At 43.2% G+C, this 19,634-nt stretch overlaps 1 pseudogene; it reads right to left on the minus strand.

Moving 5' to 3' along the window:
- Positions 1 to 267: 267 nt before the first annotated feature.
- On the minus strand, positions 268 to 385 carry LOC124726831 (annotated as a pseudogene).
- Between the last annotated feature and the right edge of the window lie 19,249 nt (positions 386 to 19,634).

The following is a 19,634-nucleotide window of genomic DNA, read 5'->3' on the forward strand; positions in this document are numbered from 1 at the left end:
GGATGTTCCTTCTGCGATATTGCAGAAAGACATGGCAGGAATGTAGCCACTGTATATGATTGCTGGCAACAGTAATCACCAGTATGTACGGTCATATGTACGCCACGTGGGGAAAGACCATCGTAGGCGTCGCTGGATGCGGATATAGAGGGGCATGTGGTCAACACACCGCTCTCCCAGCCGTAAGTCAGTTTCCGAGACCGGAGCCGCTACTTCTCAATCAAGTAGCTCCTCAGTTTGCCTCACAAGGGTTGAGTGCACGCCGCTTGCCAACAGCGCCCGGTAGACCGGATGGTCACCCATCCAAGTACTAGCCCAGACCGACAGCTCTTAACTTCGGTGATCTGACGGGAACCGGTGTTACCACTGCGGCAAGACCATTGGCGACCCAATCTACCGCCATTTGCGAATTCAGTGGTGTCAAGCAAGAGCTCATTGGTGGGCAGAGTGGAGGTCTGTTGTGTTTTCCGATGAAAGCTGGCTAGAAGCCTCGGTGCCAGTGATGGCAGTGTGTTGGTTAGAAGAAGTCCAGTTGAAGGCCTGCAACCATCCCGTATACTTGCTAGACGTATTGGACCTGCAACTGGAGTTACGGTGTAGGACAGCAGGATCACTCTCGTAGTTATCCCACGCACACTGACTGCAAATTTATACGTCAATCTGGTGATTCGACCTGTTGTGTTGCCATTCATGAAGAGCATTCCAGAGGGAGGATAACGCTCGCCCTCATGCCGCTGTTATAACCAAACTTGATCTACAGAGTGTCGACACGTTGCTTTGGCTTTCGATCACCATATCCGTCTCCAGTCGAACAGATATGGGATATCATCGGACGACAATTCTAGCGTCATCTACAAACAGCAGTAACTGTCCATGTACTCCCTACCAAGTCTAAAACGCATGCAACTCCATCCTACAAACTGACATCCACCACCCGTGCAACACAAGGCATGAGCGTTTGCATGCTTCCATTCAACATTCTGACGGTTACATCAGTTATTGCTGCGCGTTGTAGCCGCGCGGTCTCAGGCTCCTTGTCACAGTCTGCGCCCCGATGGAGGTTCGAGTCCTCCCTCGGGCATGGATGTGTGTATTGTCCTCAGCGTAAGTTAGTTTAACCTTAGATTAAGTAGTGCATAAGCTTAGTGACTGAAGATCTGAGTCGTTTGGTCCCATAAGACCTTACCACAAATTTCCAAATTTTTACCAGTTATCAATGTACCTGCATTTCATTTCTGCGTCGGCTTGTCTCGCGCTTACTTCAACTTTTGATCTTGCAATGTTAATTACTTAAACATACTGCATAGACAAATGTATTCCCGAAATTTCATTACTTTGCATTAATTATGTTTTGAAAGGGAAGCAGCGGTTGGAAGAAGAGAATATAGGAACTTTCGAAATGTGGTGCTACAGAAGAATGCTGAAGATTAGATGGGTATATCACATAACTAATGAGGAGGTATTGAATAGAATTGGGGAGAAGAGGAGTTTGTGGCACAACTTGACTAGAAGAAGGGATCGGTTGCTAGGACATGTTCTGAGGCATCAAGGGATCACAAATTTAGCATTTGAGGGCAGCGTGGAGGATAAAAATCGTAAGTGAGACCAAGAGATGAATACACTAAGCAGATTCAGAGTGATGTAGGTTTCAGTAAGTACTGGGAGATGAAGAAGCTTGCACAGGATAGAGCAGCATGGAGAGCTGCATCAAACCAGTCTCAGGACTGAAGACCACAACAACAACAACCTAGCAAGTGTGGTGTCTGGCGGTGACACCACAGCAAAAGCGTGACGCCCTGCGACTTCATCTCAGGCGTCGGCAAAGCTTTAAACAGCAAGGTGTTGACATATGCGAAAAAAAAGACCATAGCTCGTAAGTTCATGTGGGTTTTGAGGACCGTTAATGATGTCACATAACACCAAATTCGATACAAAATTTACCTTCAGACCTATTTCTCTTGAATAATTCGAAAACTGTGCACCAACAGAGACTTACTCTAGTACAAAATTTAACTACATTAAATTTCCTACAAAAAGCTCCCTGTCATTATTTTTGTAGGACTAGTAGTTTGTGCGTAGGAAGCGAGGGAATACGAAAGTCTCGCGCTTGGTGTTTGAAGGCATTGTTGGGGCAGCCGAACACCTTCTACATGAAAAGTATTGCCACCTAAGTCTCGTATTACGAATTAAAAAGTGTGGAATTTCGCGCCATAATTTCTCGTGTTCTAAGTTCACTGCCAGGCCCCTAGGAGCGCTGTCGTCGTTCTCTGCTTCCATATCGCAACACCACTTATGTTTAGGTGTTCTGCGCTTCTGCCACTGCAGCGGCTCTGTAAGGAGGGAGAGGCGGCACTTGTCGGCACGTACACCCGCGCTCTCGCTGTCGATGCCGCTATGTTGGTAGTGATGTGGAACGGTTTGCCGCCGCGGTGAGTCACTGCAGGCTGGCGGTACGTCACCGTAGCCGCAGCGGGCGACTCTCCCCTACCTGCCCGTGTCACGTGACGCTGAGTCGCCCGCCTGTTCGCAGAACCCGGGCGAGGCCGCAGCCGCCTCCGCCGCAGCCTCCAAGCGCCTGTCGCTCCTTCCTCAAAACGCCAAGGTCACAGCTACGGAGGCTCTTGTTTGGTTTTAGAAGGGTGTGAAGTCACTCTTGAGCGAGAAGACGAGAGACAAAGAAGTTAAACGTGCTATCAGTGCGACCGTTGTTGTGTTTACGATAGTCACATTGATTTAATAACTTATTTAATAAACACAGTCGTGATCGCATTTAAGTTGTTATTTTTTTTTAGGTGACCGGTTTCGATCGCCTAAGAATTATCATCAGATCTACATTCCTTGATCTCAGCGGGAATAGCTGGCATGAAGCACTGCACGGACGGATCTGCTCCACGACAGTGATTCCTACTGTCATCGAGCAATGTATTTCTGAAGATGGTCGCTTAGAAGATCGAAACCGGTCATAAAAAAATAAAAATAAATAGCTTAAATGCGATCATCACTGTATTTATTAAGTAAATTATAATATTAATAACTCCCTGTTTTTTCTGGAACAATGTTGCAAAAAATTTTAATCACATTGATTAGTTTGACGGTACCTTCTCTTAATGTAAAATACAATTTAAATGATACTTTCGAAACATTCTGTGAAAACAGCGAGCAGTTTCACACTAGTACTTAGAAAAACAGTCTAGATCTCACAAATCATGTTTATTGGTGGTCGATTTTAGTCCAAGGTCGGACCGTCTTCAGACCGTGCTTGAAACTTGTGTGGAGACGGATCCACAGAGCAGGAAATGCAGAATTCTCTACATCAGAGAGATGTTGACAGCTCTGGAGACTTCTGTCGTTCCTGCACACAAGTTTGGAGCACGGTCTGAAGATGGTCCGCCTTTGGACACAAACTGTTCACCAATAAATGTGATTTGTGCGATCTGGACTGTTTTTCTATATACTGTTTTACGCCGAAGACCGAAGAAAACTGTACACCTGCGCAATATCGTGTAGGGCACGCAGAAGTACCGTAACACGACTTGCCATGGACTCGACTAATGTCCGAAGTAGTGCTGGAGGATATTGACACTATGAATCCTGCAGCGCTGTCTATAAATCGGTAAGAATACCAGGGAGTCGAGGTCTCTTCTGAACAACACGTTGCAAGGCATCCCTGATATGATCAATAATGTTCATGTCTGGGGATTTTGGTGACCAGCGGAAGTGTTTACACTCAGAAGAGTGTTCCTGGAGGCATTCTGTAGCAATTCTGAACTTGTGGGGTGTCGCACTGTTCTGCTGGAATTGCCCAAGTCCGTCGGAATGCGCAATGGACATGAATGGATGCAGGTGGTCAGACAGGATGCTTACATATGTGTCACCTGCCAGAGTCGTATCTAGACGTATCAGGGGTCCCATATCACTCTAACTGCACACGCCCCACACTATTACAGAGCCTCCTCCAGCTTGAACAATCCCCTCGTAACATGCAGGGTCAGAGGATTCATGAGGTTGTCTCCATATCCGTACACGTCCATTCGCTAGATAGAATTTGAAACGAGACTCGTCTGACCAGGCAACGGGTTTCCAGTCAACAACAATCCAATGTCTGTGTTGACGGGCCGAGGTGAGGCGTAAAGCTTTGTGTCGTGCAGTCATCAAGGGTACACGAGTGGGCCTTCGGCTCCAGAAGCCCATATCGATGATGTTTCGTTGAATGATCCGTATGCTGACATTTCTTGATGGCAGAGTAGTGAAATCTGCAGCAGTCTGCGGAAGGGTTGCACTTCTGTCACGATTGTCTTCAGTCGTCGTTGGTCCCGTTATTACCGGATCTTTTACTGGCCGCAGTGATGTCGGGGATCTGATGTTTTACCAGATTCGTGATATTCACGGTACATTCGTGAAAAGGTCGTACAGGAAAATCACCACTTCATCGCTACCTCGTAGATGCTGTGACCTATCGCTCGTGCGCAACTATAACACCACGTTCAAACTCATTTAAGCCATGTCTCCGCAGTATCCTTTCTTTCAGGAGTGCTAGTTCTGCAAGGTTCGCAGGAGGGCTTCTGTAAAGTTTGGAAGGTAGGAGACGAGATACTGGCAGAAGTAAAGCTGTGAGTACCGGGCGTGAGTCGTGCTTCGGTAGCTCAGTTGGTAGAGCACTTGCCCGCGAAAGGCAAGGTCCCGAGTTCGAGTCTCGGTCGGGCACACAGTTTTAATCTGCCAGGAAGTTTCATATCAGCGCACACTCCGCTGCAGAGTGAAAATTTCACTCTGGAATCATTTAAATGTTGATAATCTGCCACGGTAGCAGCAGTAACCGATCTAACAACTGCGCCAAGCACTTGTTGTCTTATATAGGCATTGCCGTCAGCAGTGCCGTATTATGCCTCTTTACATATCTCTGCTCAAATGGCTCTGAACACTATGGGACTTAACATCTATGGTCATCAGTCCCTTAGAACTTAGAACTACTTAAACCTAACAAACCTAAGGACAGCACACAACACCCAGTCATCACGAGGCAGAGAAAATCCCTGGCCCCGCCGGGAATCGAATCCGGGAACCCGGGCGCGGGAAGCGAGAACGCTACCGCACAACCACGAGCTGCGGACTACATATCTCTGTATTTGAATATGCATAACTATACTAGTTTCTTTGGTGCTTCAGTGTATGATAAACAGAAACTCAAGGAAAACGTTGAACAGTGTCTCGGGGCGTCGAACAACGTTCACAGAACGTGGTAGGCAGAAAACATCTTCCGAGATTGTCCTAAATGCTTTCTCCGAAAATTATTTCGAGCAGTTAGTCCACGAACCCACGCGAATTGTAAATGGTTGCGAAAACACACTTGACCTCTTAGCCACAAACAATCCAGAGCTAATAGAGAGCATCATGACTGATACAGGGATTAGTGATCACAAGGTCGTTGTAGCTAGGCTCAATACCGTTTCTTCCAAATCCACCAGAAACAAACGCAAAATAATTTTATTTAAAAAAGCGGATAAAGTGTCACTAGAAGCCTTCCTAAGAGACAATCTCCATTCCTTTCGAACTGACTATGCAAATGTAGACGAGATGTGGCTCAAATTCAAAGATATAGAAGCAACAGCAATTGAAAGATTCATACCTCATAAATTGGTAGGAGATGGAACTGATCCCCCATGGTAGACAAAACAGGTCCGAACGCTGTTGCAGAGGCAACGGAAAAAGCATGCGAGGTTCAGAAGAACGCGAAATCCCGAAGATTGGCTAAAATTTACAGACGCGCGAAATTTGGCACTGACTTCAATTCGAGATGCCTTTAATAGGTTCCACAACGAAACATTGTCTCGAAATTTGGTAGAAAATCCGAAGAAATTCTGGTCGTATGTAAACTACACAAGCGGCAAGACGCAGTCAATACCTTCGCTGCGCAGTGCCGATGGTACTGCTACCGACGACTGTGAGGCTAAAGCGGAGTTATTGAACGCAGTTTTCCGAAATTCCTTCACCAGGGAAGACGAATGGAATATTCCAGAATTTGAAACACGAACAGCTGCTAGCTTAGGGGTTGCGAAACAACTCAAATCGCTTGATACAGGCAAGTCTTCAGGTCCAGTTTGTATACCGATTAGGTTCCTTTCAGATTACGCTGATACAATAGCTCCCTACTTAGCAATCATATACAACCGCTCGCTTACCGATAGATCTGTACCTACAGATTGGAAAATTGCGCCGGTCGCACCAGTGTTTAAGAAGGGTAGTAGGAGTAATCCATCGAACTACAGACCTATATCATTGACGTCGGTTTGCAGTAGGGTTTTGGAGCATATACTGTATTCAAACATTATGAATCACCTCGAAGGGAACGATCTGTTGATACGTAATCAGCATGGTTTCAGAAAACATCGTTCTTGTGCCACGCAGCTAGCTCTTTATTCGCACGAAGTAATGGCCGCTATCGACAGGGGATCTCAAGTTGATGCCGTATTTCTAGATTTCCGGAAAGCTTTTGACACCGTTCCTCACAAGCGACTTCTAATCAAGCTGCGGGCCTATGGGGTATCGTCTCAGTTGTGCGACTGGATTCGTGATTTCCTGTCAGGAAGGTCGCAGTTCGTAGTAATAGACGGCAAATCATCGAGTAAAACTGAAGTGATATCAGGTGTTCCCCAGGGAAGCGTCCTGGGACCTCTGCTGTTCCTGATCTATATAAATGACCTGGGTGACAATCTGAGCAGTTCTCTTAGATTGTTCGCAGATGATGCTGTAATTTACCGTCTAGTAAGGTCATCCGAAGACCAGTATCAGTTGCAAAGCGATTTAGAAAAGATTGCTGTATGGTGTGGCAGGTGGCAGTTGACGCTAAATAACGAAAAGTGTGAGGTGATCCACATGAGTCCAAAAAGAAATCCGTTGGAATTCGATTACTTGATAAATAGTACAATTCTCAAGGCTGTCAATTCATCTAAGTACCTGGGTGTTAAAATTACGAACAACTTCAGTTGGAAAGACCACATAGATAATATTGTGGGGAAGGCGAGCCAAAGGTTGCGTTTCATTGGCAGGACACTTAGAAGATGCAACAAGTCCACTAAAGAGACAGCTTACACTACACTCGTTCGTCCTCTGTTAGAATATTGCTGCGCGGTGTGGGATCCTTACCAGGTGGGATTGACGGAGGACATCGAAAGGGTGCAAAAAAGGGCAGCTAGTTTTGTATTATCACGTAATAGGGGAGAGAGTGTGGCAGATATGATACGCGAGTTGGGATGGAAGTCATTAAAGCAAAGACCTTTTTCGTCGCGGGGAGATCTATTTACGAAATTTCAGTCACCAACTTTCTCTTCCAAATGCGAAAATATTTTGTTGAGCCCAACCTACATAGATAGGAATGATCATCAAAATAAAATAAGAGAGCTTGAACAGAAAGGTTTAGATGTTCGTTTTTCCCGCACGCTGCTCGGGAGTGGAGTGGTAGAGAGATAGTATGGTTGTGGTTCGATGAACCCTCTGCCAAGCACTTAAATGTGAATTGCAGAGTAGTCATGTAGATGTAGATGTAGATGTAGATGAACCACTTAACAATTGTACTTAGAATTTTTCTCTCGTCATCAATTAAAAGAAAACGATATAAAGACGTTTAGTTAGTACGAGTTGAGAAACTGTCGTTCTTGTGAGACACAAGTGGCTCTTTGTTCGCATGAAGTAATGAGTGCTATCGACATGGGATTTCAAGTTCGTTACATATTTCTAGATTTCCAAAAGGCTTTTGACAGCGTTCCTCGCAAGTGGCTTCAAATCAGAATGCGTGCCTGCGTAGTATCGTCGCAGTTGTGCGACTGGATTCGTTATTTCCTATCAAGAAAGGTCACAGTTCGTAGTAATTGTCGGACAATCATTGTGTGAAACACAATTGATACTTGCGGCATCCCAAGGAAGTTTTATAGACTTTCAGCTATGCTAATCATATAAACAGATTAGGAGACAATCTGATCATCCCTCTTCGACTATCTAAAGATCATGCTGTTGTTTGCTGTCTACTAAAGACAACAGATGATCAAAACCAGTTGCAAAATGATTTAGACACATATCTGTAAGGTGGAGAAAGTGGCAATTGGCTCTAAATAATGAAAAGTATAATATAATAAAAAATATAATACCATTACTTTAGACGATAAATCACTCAAATGTAAACTGTACTGCTGATCCAGGTAAATGTCTAGGGATTACAGCCGGCCGGAGTGGCAGAGCTGTTCTAGGTGCTTCAGTCTGGAACCGCGCGACCGCTACGGTCGCAGGTTCGAATCCTGCCTCGGGCATGGATGTGTGTGATGTCCTTAGGTTAGTTAGGTTTAAGTAGTTCTAAGTTCTAGGGGACTGATGACCTCAGATGTTAAGTCCCATAGTGCTCAGAGCCATTTGAACCACCTTTTTTTAGGGATTACAATTACGAACTACTTAAATTGGAACCAGTCTACTACAAAGTCTACTAAAGAAACTACCTGTACTACGCTCATACGCTGTTTTCCGGAGTACTGCTGTGCGGCAAGGGATTCTTACTAGTCAGCACTGGTGGAGGATATCGAAAAAGTTCAAAGATGACAGCTCGTATCGTATTCTTATGATACACAAGTTGGGGCGATAATCATTAAAACAAAGACTTTTTAGTTAAGGCGAGGTCTTTACATGAAATTTTAATCGCCAAGATTGTCTTCTGAATGTGAATATGTTTTGTGGATACCTATCTACACAGAGAGAAATGGCCGTCCTAATAAGATAAGAGAAATAAGAGCTTGATCGGAAAGATTTAGGTGTTCGTTTTCCCCAGGTGCTATTTGAGAGTGAATCGATACAGGAATTGTCTGAAGGCAACCACTCAACCTTGAACTGCAGAGTACAGTGCTCATGTAGGTGCATCAATGAGAAAGTGACACGATACTGAAAAAATATCCAGGTAAGTGCGAGCACGACTCGTGTCGTGAGGGTTCCGTGCAAACTTATTTATACATAAAGACACTTCATCCACCCTCGAAATCAGGAATTTCGACCAATTTTGCCTGTTACCGATACCCACAAACATGGTCGAATTTTCCGATTTCTGATGTGAACTGTCTTTAAGTACGACTCCCGATCTTGTGTACCCGTGGTCTGTGGGAGTGGCGTCCTTGACTAATAATCAAAATATTAATGGTCCTGGGTACAAACCACATCAATGCATAAATTTTGAATAAAAATCGCCACCATTGGCGGCCGAAGATTGCCGGCATAAGAAGCCACACTCTTTCTGCCAAAGGCCTTGTCAAAGAAGGCGGAGGAGCGGAGAGAGATTCAGGGTCATGATAAACCACATGAATATGCAGAACGCTATGGAAACCACTATATTAAAGACATAATGTTTATCCTTAGGACATGGGGCCTGCAACTGAAAAAGTGTCATGATGATCTCTCCATTGGCAAAAGATTCCGGAATTTTCCCCATTCTGATCTCCGGGAGGCGTTTACCAAGGGAGAGGCGAACATGAGAAAAAGATTGAATAATCAACGAACGGGTAAATTCTGTACGTAAATGGGGCTGAAATCTAATAGTCGTGGGCGACTGTAATGCGGTTGTAGGGGAGGAAAAGAACAGAGGTTTACAGTAGAATGTGGGCATGGAGTAGGAATGTGAGAGAAGAAATATTAATTGAGTTCTGCAATAAATTTCAGCTACTAATAGCGATTACTCTGTACAGGAGTCACCGGAGGAGGAGGTACACTTGGGAAAGAAAGGGAGATACAGGAAAATTCCAGTTTGATTGCAGCATGGTCAGACAGAGATTTCGAAATCAGTTACTGGATTGTAAGCGAACCCAGTACTCAAGACATGGGGCCTGTGACTCAGGTCACAATTTAGAAATGACTAAGAGTAGGCTGAAGTTTAAGAAACTAGTCGGGAAGAACCAGTACGCAAGGAAGTGGTATACGGAAGTATTAAAGAAGGAAGAGGCACGCTTGAAGTTTTCTATGTCTATAGATAATGTGACAGGAAGTAGCTCAGGAGGCACTTCAGTTGAAAAGTAACGGATATCTCTAAAAATGAAACTAGAACAAATTGGAAAGAAGAATATAGGGAAAAAGAAGATAAGTGCGAGGAAACCATGAGTAACGGAAGAAATACTTCAGGTGGTTGATGAAAAAAAAAAAAAAAATCAAATGTGTGTGAAATCTTATGGGACTTAACTGCTAAGGTCATCAGTCCCTATGCCTACACACTACTTAACCTAAATTATCCTAGGGACAAACACACACACCCATGCCCGAGGGAGGACTCGAACCACCGCCGCGACCAGCCGCACAGTCCATGACTGCAGCTCCTCTGACCGCTCGGCTAATCCCGCGCGGCTGATGAAAAAAGAAAGTACAAAAATGTTCAGGGAAATTCAGGAATACAGAAATACAAGTCGCTCAGAAATGAAATAAACAGGAAGTGCAGGGTTGCATGAAAAATGTGAAGAAATCGAAAAGGAAATGACTGTCGGAAAGTCTGACACAGAATGTACAAATGTCAAAACAACCTTCGGTGAAATTAAAAGCAGGGGTGGTAGCATCAAGTGTGCAATGGGCACTGTTAAATGCAGAGGAGAGAGCGGATAGTTGGGAAGATTACACTGAAGATCTCTGTGAGAGGAAAGACTTGTCTGATGATGTGATGCAACAAGACACAGGAGTTGCTCTAAAAGAGATGGGGAATTCAATATTACAACCTGAATTTAAAAGAACTTTGGAAGACTTAAAATTGAATAATCCAGAAGGGATAGATAACATTCCATCACAAACCTAAAATCATTGGAGGAAGTGGCAACAAAACAACTGTTCTCGTTGGTGTCTACAATTTATGAGTCTGGCGATATACCATCAGACTTTCGGAAAAATGTCATCCACGCAGTTCCGAAGGCTGCAATAACTGAAAAGTGCTAACAAGAATTATGTACCGAAGACTGGAATAGAAAATTGTGGATGTCTTGGATGACGATCAGTTTGGCTTTAGGGAAGTTAAAGCCACCAGAGATGCAGTTCGGACATTGGAGCTGATGATGGAAGCGAGACTAAACAAATATCAAAACATATTCTTAGGATTTCTCGACCTGTAAAAGGCGTTTAACAATGTCAAATGGTGCAAACAGTGTAAGATCGAAATTCTGAGAAAAATAGCTATAGGAAAAGACCGATAATATACAAGTGTATAAGTGCCAAAAGGCAATAATAAGAGTGCAAGATCAGGAACGAAGTGCTCTAATTAAAAAGAGTGTACGACAAGTATCTAGCCTTTCTTCTCTACTGTTTAATCTGCACATCAGAGAAGCAATGATAGAAATAAAAGACACGTTCAAGAGTGGAATTAAAATTCAAGGTCAAAGGATATCAATGATAAGATCCGCTGATGATATCACTAACCTCAGTGAATGTGTAGAAGAATTACACAATCTGCTGAATGGAATGAACAATGTAATGAGTACAGAATATGGACTGAGAGTAAACTGAAGAAAGGCGTAAGTAATAAGAAGTAGCAGATGCGAGAAAAGCGAGAAACTTGTGACATCAGGATTGATGGTCACGAAGTATGTGAAGTCAAGGAATTCTGCTATCTACGCAATAAAATACTCTGTGTCGGTCGGAACAAGGAGGACATTAAAAGCAGACTAGCACTGGCAGAAAGGGCAGTCCTGGTCAAGGGGTATCTAGTAGTACCACACATAGGTCTTAATTTGAGGAAGAGATTTCTGAAAATATACGTTTGAGCACGGCATTGTATGGTAGTGAAACATGGACTGTGAAAACCCGGAACAGAAGAGAATCGAAGTATTTGAGGTGTTGTGCTACAGACGAATATTGCAAATTAGGTAGACTGATAAGGTAAGGAATGAGGAGGTTCTGCACAGAATTGGAGAGGAGACGAATGTGTGGATAACACTGACATGATGAAGGGTCAGAACGGTAGGACATCTGTTAAGACATTAGGGAATGACTTCCATGGTAGTAGAGAGAGAGCTATAGAGGAAGAAAAGCTGTAGAGGAAGACAGAGCTTGGAATACATCCAGCAAATAATTAAGGACGTTGGTTGCAAGTGCTATTCTGATGATGAGGTTGGTACATGAGAGGAAAAAAAAGTAACAATATCGATAGCGGCAAGATACCAAAGTATGTGTATAACACGAAGTAGTAGTCGTATCTTTGGTTTGTACAGACGTAGACGAGTAAATTTTTATACTGCGAAGGTGAGGCGTGGCGCCTTATATCGCTCTTGTCTAGAGCCTGTGTATCGGGAGAATGACTCATGCGTGCACGGTGACAGATGGTCTGAAGCGGGTTCAATCCGGTACGTAGTTCTAATTTTCATCTGCTAGTGGTGCATAGAGACATTCAAGAAACAGGTCAAGAGAATGTTTTTGTGAATTGTTCTGTTTATTTCTTGAAGGCTTCTTTTGTTAATTTATGTTTGTACCATTTTTAGATGCTTTTAATAGTGTGAATGATGTGTGAATGTAGTGTAAAATATGTAGATCATTGTTCAACTGCCGAACGCTGAACGAAATAATGTGAGAAGTTTTAAGACAGTGTAAATGCAGACGACGGGGAATTTTTTATCATAATATGTTAAGCATGTTTATGGTAAAAGGAAAGCTAATTTGAGTGCAAATGAAAGTAGTTAATAGCGTAAAGTATAAACAGAGTATCAGAATGTTAAATATTTATTTCGGGAAAAAGTACAGTCCGAAAGTGTGTTATTTGTCGGAGCCCTGTCTTTCGATGGTACGGTCGCGTGAAGTATGAGCTCCGAAGAAAGTTATAATTTGCCGATTTTAGTTGTGATACATGTTTCAAAAGTGTTTTAAAGTGAACGCATATTTATTCCGGTTTGCATTTTAGAAAGTACGGATTTTTTAAGTATATGTGTATGAGAAAAGACAGTAATTCCAGGTGGCATATTGAGCAGATCGGTCACTAAAAACTTGAGTGCATTAGACATCGATAATCTTCACAGTATGGAGAGCATCTTCATTTAAGAACAATCTGTTCCTAGTAGCTGTTCAGATTTTGGGAAATACGTTACCATATAAACTTGCTAACGTGAATGAAAGGATTTGTGCATGACCAAGCACGGGCTTGGTAGTGAACGTGTACATTACCAAGGTGCAGAATATACTGACGTTTTGCCAGTATATCCACCTTTCATTCAAATTTAAGACTTTTTCCCGATTCTTGGAATAGTTGAGTTGTATGCAGCCTGGTGCGAGTTGCAGTACGGTAGGTTTCTGCTCGGCTTTCCTGCCGGCGGTCTGCTGCAACGAGTTCACAGGTAGGTGCCGGTAAAGGACGAAAGGGAACCGCCCCGCCGCAAAGGGACCGTAGATTTTAGTATATGATATAAATTTCAACTTGAAAGTCTACTCACTCCTGAGACAAAGAAGTTTTCACAGACGGACGGATAGATGGATGGACAACAAATGTCAATTTTTTTTTTCGTATGATACAATTACAAATTAATAATTTTCAGATTTTTCCCTTCCGCTTGCTGTGAAGTCATACTTCTTGACAAGTTTCATGATTCTTGGTCAATGGTAAATACCCTATATATTTTGATGAATTAGTTTGCAAGTATAAAAATATGTGACGGAAATGGCCGTGTCATTTGATTGCATTGACTAGAAAGCTTGAATGTTTTACACCGGAAGGGATCGTAGACCTTAGTGTGTGCCAAAAATTTCAACTTCATATGTCTACCTGTTTCTGATAAAAAGGGTTCTTAACAGTCGGACGGAAAGGCAGACAAACAACAAAGTGATCCTCTAAAGGTTTATACCGACTGTGGTTTGGAACCCTAAAAATGGAGAACGATGAGAGAAGGTGCAAAGGTACTCTATTCAAATCTATTTGGTTGGAAGACGTGCAGAAAAGCGGTGTAGCTCGTTTGACCCATAGTGTATGCGTGTGTGTGTGTGTGTGTGTGTGTGTGTGTGTGTGTGTGTGTGTGTGTAGGCTGGCAGTGAATGCCTGCGTAAGACATGCCACTATAATCCGGTTGTCTAATCATGGATGTCCCTCTTATTCCATTGTGTATGTGAATAGATAGGCGATGTGTGTCTTCTTCAGCGGTGTCTAAGACAATGGTCTCCTAAACCCTAAATTCACTAACTCTCGAGATAAAATAAACGAATATACTGAAGCAACTGATGTAACGGAATTGTTGGGGAACTGAAAGAAAGAGAGAGTCCTTCGGTCCGTTGGGTTCTGATTGAAGTTTCTCATATTGCTAAAATAGAAGGAGCGATCTATATTTAACTTGAAAAACTTTTTGTAGCCAAAAACTAGTTAATTATTATTTATTATTGACGGTCTTTTTCGACAGTCCAAACTTCCATTTTCCGATCTTCAAAAAAATTTTTGGTTATGAATCGTGTTCCATTATGAATTCATCACTCGTGCCATGTCGACATTATGGCGGAGAATACACAGCGCATCAAATATAGGTTTGTCTAAAGCAAAACCATATACAGATAAAGAGCACCTTGTGCAAATGGGCATGTTAGCACACTTAACATTCAACAGAGCAAGACGCTTTTTATCTGTATACGGTTTTACTTTTGACAAACCTGTGTATAATGTGATTTACATTCTCCACCATAATAAAATTGCGTGAGTGATAAACTCGTAACGGAACACGATTTATAGCTCAAAATTTGATAAAGATCAGAAGATGACAGTGTCAACAGTCGAAATCGGTCGTCAATAATAAATATTAATTAATAGATTTTGGCTATAGAATTTTTCTTCACGTTAGGTTCTCTCTCTGCTTATCTGCCAGATGCAAGTGTACTCGAGGACGTGCTTTTTCTGTAGGTGTAAGGGGTGATTAAAAAGTTTCAGTTCGAATGCCACGCTGTAGTAACTGACTTGAAATTAAATTTTACACACAGATAAGGTGAGAGTATAATACAGGGTGTACAACTTTACTTCCGCCGTTTTTCCCCAACATTTGAGGCTTCAATGAAACAAATTGGTTGCACATGTATCATTCAGAGTATTTTCCAGCGCTGGCCACTATTTTCTCCCATCTTTCGGGCAGTGTATGAATCCCGCGCCGAAAAAAGTGTTCATCTTTTGAAGGGATCCAAGAATCGATCCAATTTGTGACTTCTCCGTGAGATCGGAAGTGTTGGTCAGCCAGGCAATGCGCCATTGATCTAAACAGGTGATAGTCAGAGGGAGCAATGTCTGGAGAATACGGCGGGTAGGGTAGGACTTCACATTTTAACGTTTCCAAGTACGTTTTGACCTCTTTTGCAACGTGGGGTCGAGCGTTGTCGTGCTGCACAATCACTTTATCGTGCCTCTCGCTGTATTGCGGCCGTTTGTCTTTTAATGCTCTGCTCTGTTGTTGTTGTTGTTGTGGTCTTCAGTCCTGAGACTGGTTTGATGCAGCTCTCCATGCTACTCTATCCTGTGCAAGCTTTTTCATCTCCCAGTACCTACTGCAACCTACATCCTTCTGAATCTGCTTAGTGTATTCATCTCTTGGTCTCCCTCTACGGTTTTTACCCTCCACGCTGCCCTCCAATACTAAATTGGTGATCCCTTGATGCCTCAGAACATGTCCTACCAACCGATCCCTTCTTCTGGTCAAGTTGCGCCACAAACTTCTCTTCTCCCCAATCCTATTCAATACTTCCTCATTAGTTATGTGATCTACCCATCTAATCTTCAGCATTCTTCTGTAGCACCATATTTCGAAAGCTTCTATTCTCTTCTTGTCCAAACTATTTATCGTCCATGTTTCACTTCCATACATGGCTACACTCCATACGAATACTTTCAGAAATGACTTCCTGACACTTAAATCAATACTGGATGTTAACAAATTTCTCATCTTCAGAAACGCTTTCCTTGCCATTGCCAGCCTACATTTTATATCCTCTCTACTTCGACCATCATCAGTTATTTTGCTCCCCAAATAGCAAAACTCCTTTACTACTTTAAGTGCCTCATTTCCTAATCTAATTCCCTCAGCATCACCCGACTTAATTAGACTACATTCCATTATCCTTGTTTTGCTTTTGTTGATGTTCATCTTATATCCTCCTTTCAAGACACTGTCCATTCCATTCAACTGCTCTTCCAAGTCCTTTGCTGTCTCTGACAGAATTACAATGTCATCGGCGAACCTCAAAGTTTTTATTTCTTCTCCATGAATTTTAATACCTACTCCGAATTTTTCTTTTGTTTCCTTTACCGCTTGCTCAATATACAGATTGAACAACATCGGGGAGAGGCTACAACCCTGTCTTACTCCCTTCCCAACAACTGCTTCCCTTTCATGTCCCTCGACTCTTATAACTGCCATCTGGTTTCTGTACAAACGCATTAATTGCTTTCGATAACGAGTACCTGTGATTGTTTCACTTGGTTTTAACACCTCATAGTACACGACGCCGAGCTGGTCCCACCAAATGCAGAGCATGATCTTGGAGCCGTGAATATTCGGTTTGGCTGTCGACGTGGAAGCATGGCTGGGATATCCCCATGATTTTTTGTGTTTAGGGTTATCGCAATGAACCCATTTATCGTCACAATGCGATGCAGAAATCCCTTCCGTTTTTGCCTCTGGAGCAACTGTTTCAAACACACAAACGCCGTTCAACGTCTCTTTGTTTCATCTCACACGGGACCCAAGTTCCTTCTTTCTCAATCATGGCCATAGCCTTGAGATGTTTTGAAATGCCTTGCTGTGTCACTCCCACCTATCGTGCCAATTCTTCTTGAGTTTGACGGGAGTCTTCACTCCGCAATGTCTCCAATTCTGCATCTTCGAAAACATTCTCTTTTCCACCACTATGCCGGTCTACGACGGTAAAATCACCGTTCCTGAAGCGTTGAAGCCACTCACGACACGTTCTTTCACTAATAGCATCCTTACCATATTTACTTGAGAGCATTCGATGAGACTCAGCCCCTGTTTTCTTTATACTCAAACAAAACAGTAACACCTCCCGCAAATGACGAGAGCTAGGTTCGTAAACTGACAATCAAGAACAACTTCATGATGCAGACACAAGTCGACTAATGTTTGAATGAAGTTATGTTGACCGAGGTCCAAGCTAACTGCCTGGCGTCCGTGATTTGTTTCTTTCGACCGCTACTTACCGTTGTCGCCACCTATCGGCAAATGGCGGAAGCAAAGTTGTACACCTTGTAGCAGTTTTATAAAATTTATACTTCTTTTGCTGTATCTGCGTTGAAATTTGCACATAGGTAGTAGGCCTTATCAAAACTAACAGTTGTCACTGAGTGTTTAACTGTTGTTGGTTGTATGGTCATGGAAACAAAAGCCAAAATAAATAAATAAATATAGGCTACACTGACCTTTTGGTTACATGTCGGTGCTTATATAACGGCATCGGAGTCGCATTAGGTTGCATTTACGCCCCCCCTCAACGGAAACTTTTTGTTCGCCCCTTACACGAGTTTACTACCATAACCTTAACATTGATGTCCCTTCCCCCTGAATATTATTGCCACTCATAAATCTTTCTTTACTTGCGTCATTGCTTCTTCGATGTTCAGACTGAGCAGTAGGAGCGAAAGACTGCGTCCTTCTGTTATACGCTTCTCAATCCGAGCAATTCGTTCTTGTTCTGCCATTCTTGTTGCTCCCTCTTCGTATCTCGTATTGTGTATTCCTCATCTTTCCCTATAGCTTACCCCTATTCTTCCGAGAATTCTGAGTTTTGAATATCTTGCTCCATTTTATATTCTGTAGTCGACAAATCCTACGAACGTATTCTGACTTTTCTTAAACCTTGCTTCCATTAGCGCAACGTCACATCTGCCAATCTGGTGCTTCTGCTTTTCCTAAGCTCAAACTGATCGTCATCTAACAGACCAATTTTCGTTTTTGTGAAAAAGATATAAGCACAGCGCAAGTAAGCTGCTAACTTGACGCTCGAGGACTATTGAAAAGGAAAAGAACCTGCGAACCACTGCAGACATAAATAACCCAGTTTGATAGACTGTGTGAGAAGGTGTAACTAATAAATGGTCCTTCGAAACTGCGACAAGATTAAAGTAAATAAAATCTTCGAAACTCGAAATCTTTTTTTTTTCATTTTGTTGTCATTTCTTTCCCTGCGCCCCTATGGGCGAGGGATGGACTGTCGGCGGATACAAGTCTCATCTCTTCAGCCATATGGCAGTAAAAAGTTTAAAACATGTTATAAAAGTGCACACAGCTGTTGACAAAATGAATGTATGACAGAATAAACAGACATATTTTCAACTGCAAAGTTCAAAATGTAAAAGGCGGATTTGGGTTCAAATGGCTCTGAGCACTGTGGGACTCAGCTTCTGAGGTCATCAGTCCCCTAGAACTTAGAACTACTTAAACCTACCTAACCTAAGGACAGCACAAACATCCATGCCCGAGGCAGGACTCGAACCTGCGACCGTAGCGGTCGCGCGGTTCCATACTGAAGCGGCGGATTTGGGAATTAACGAAAAGATTGATACAGATAAAATGGCAAATGAATATTTCACACAAGATAAAGACAGATGCATAAACTAAAAAAGTAAAAAGCTGGTGTGCAGACTGATTAAGATAGAGAGATGAGTGAAGTGTTGATTGGGGCTAGACTGCCAGGAAGAGGGGTTTCATAGGTACGTTGCAGTTGCAGTAGTGCATAAGAGTGTGTTTGTCTGGGTGGATGTTTGGAGGAGGAAGTCTGGAGAGCGAAGAGGGATGCTGTTCCAGACAAACCTTTAGGATGTGGTTGGAGAGGAAGGGAGCGGTGGAGGTGGGGTGGTTTCTTGTGTCGAGTTTACGGGTAACGTAGGATATTCTGAGGTGTTCAAGCTTGGCCGGGCGGGATTAGCAGAGCGGTCTTGGGCGCTGCAGTAATTGGACTGTGCGGCTGATCCCGGCGGAGGTTCGAGTCCTCCCTCGGACATGGGTGTGCGTGTTTATCCTTAGGATAATTTAGGTTAAGTAGTGTGTAAGCTTAGGGACTGATGACCTTAGCAGTTAAGTCCCATAAGATTTCACACACCCACCCACACACACACACACACACACACACACACATGTATATATATAGTGTTTAAGCCGGAAAAGGAAGGAGGGAATTTTATAAGTTAATAGAGGATGCGAGTGGGGGAAGGTAAGCGGACTGGAAAGGCTAGGCGTAGTTCAAGGGATTTGAGGATCTGTAAGGCGTGATAAAAGGACGGAGGAGCGGAAGAACATGCCATATTTGCATAGCAACACGAATTCCTCTAAGGGGCAATATTTTATATTACTTGATTAGCTGATAGCATTACAGTGTAAGGTTTGTTGAGAAGTTGACTTAGCGATTTTTGTCGCTAGGAATTAGGTCTTGTAGCAGCCGGGCATTTGAAGCCAACATGTGTGCGCTAAGTCTTGCTGTTGGCTGCACTCAGCGCAGACCGTTCCAAGGCTACGCGACACGTTGTGCAGATCTCGTACGCAGCACTGTTATCTGGCGTTTTTAATTACGCTGTGTGGGTCACGCACGTCCGATAACGAGCGGCCGCAGATGGCGCCGTAGCCGAGCTGATGTAAATGAAAGGTCGGGTGTCGCTGACTTGACGTAAGGCGTATCTG

Source organism: Schistocerca piceifrons, chromosome 1, assembly GCF_021461385.2.
Source record: "Schistocerca piceifrons isolate TAMUIC-IGC-003096 chromosome 1, iqSchPice1.1, whole genome shotgun sequence".
In the NCBI taxonomy this organism is placed as follows: Eukaryota; Metazoa; Arthropoda; class Insecta; order Orthoptera; family Acrididae; genus Schistocerca; species Schistocerca piceifrons.